Source organism: Propithecus coquereli, unplaced genomic scaffold (genome assembly GCF_000956105.1).
Source record: "Propithecus coquereli isolate 6110/MARCELLA unplaced genomic scaffold, Pcoq_1.0 Scaffold18, whole genome shotgun sequence".
Lineage (NCBI taxonomy): Eukaryota > Metazoa > Chordata > Mammalia > Primates > Indriidae > Propithecus > Propithecus coquereli.
Window position 1 is genome coordinate 11,431,131 of NW_012142745.1, and position 1,123 is coordinate 11,432,253.

Genomic DNA, 1,123 nt, shown 5'->3' on the forward strand with positions numbered 1-1,123 from the left:
GAGACTCTGTCTCAAAAAAAAAAAAAAAAAAAAATGGATTTATGAAAAGGACAGGAACATTTGAACTTTGAACAGATATGTTATAATAGTAAAGACTGACTCTTAAGATAACTACAATATTATCTTAGAATTTTAAAGTATGAACATTTATTTTTATAGTTATAAATTCAAATGTACAGAGATGAAATGATGCATAGGATTGGCTTAAAAATAATCCTGGGAGTGGGAAGAATGGTTGAGGATATAAATGAAGCAATAGTTGCTGTGGGAACTGATAACTGTTGATGGGTTCATGGGAATTATTAGACTACTAAAGTCTCAACTTTTCCTGTGTTTGATCTTTTTCATAATGAAGATTAAGTCATTCCTCCTCTCTCTAAATTCTTAAATGGTTCTTGTTTACCCTTAGATTAAAACCCAAACTTGCTAGCCTGCCAAGGTCCTCCATAATTTGGCAAATGCTTACAATTGATTCCATGTTCTGCAACTTTCCCTTCAGTCTTTCCACAGGCCTTTCTTAAATTTGCCAAGTTAATTTCCACCTGATGGTTCTTCACGTGCTCTTTTCCGCAGGCCTGTCCATGACTAGCTTCCTCACTTCACTCAGATCTCTACAAAATGACCATACCTCAGAGGTTTCTCAAACCAGTTTATCTATATCACTCCACCAACCATCCTTACTCTGCTTTATTTTCCTTCATTGCACTGACAACACCTGCAATTTTATATAATAATTGTCTTGTTTGTTGCCAGGGTCTCTCTCTAGCATAGAAGCTCTGTGTGAGAATTCTGCTTATCTTGCTTATGATTTAGTACAATCTCAGCACCTAGAAATGACACTAAATAAATATCTATATTCAAGAGTTCATGAGAACGTTTCAGCAAGCAGGGTATGTTATATGAGAGGAGTCAGGGCAGCAAAAGCAAAACAAAAACAAAACTTCCAGATGCTTCTTGAATTTCCTTGCCAATCACCAAGGCTAGAAATTCGAAAAAACCCCAAGTACATATGTGAGCACATACACACATGTTGCGTTACTTTAAAAAAAAAGACACTTGAGGGCCGGGCGTGGTGGCTCACACCTGTAATCCTAGCACTCTGATAGGCAAAGGTGGGCGGATC

The 1,123-nt window shown here is 37.0% G+C and overlaps 1 protein-coding gene across 1 annotated transcript in view; it reads right to left on the bottom strand.

Annotated features, from left to right (window-relative positions):
• TRIP12 (thyroid hormone receptor interactor 12) overlaps positions 1–1,123 on the bottom strand; it is a 196,259-nt gene that overhangs the window by 82,881 nt on the left and 112,255 nt on the right. The window lies entirely within an intron of this gene.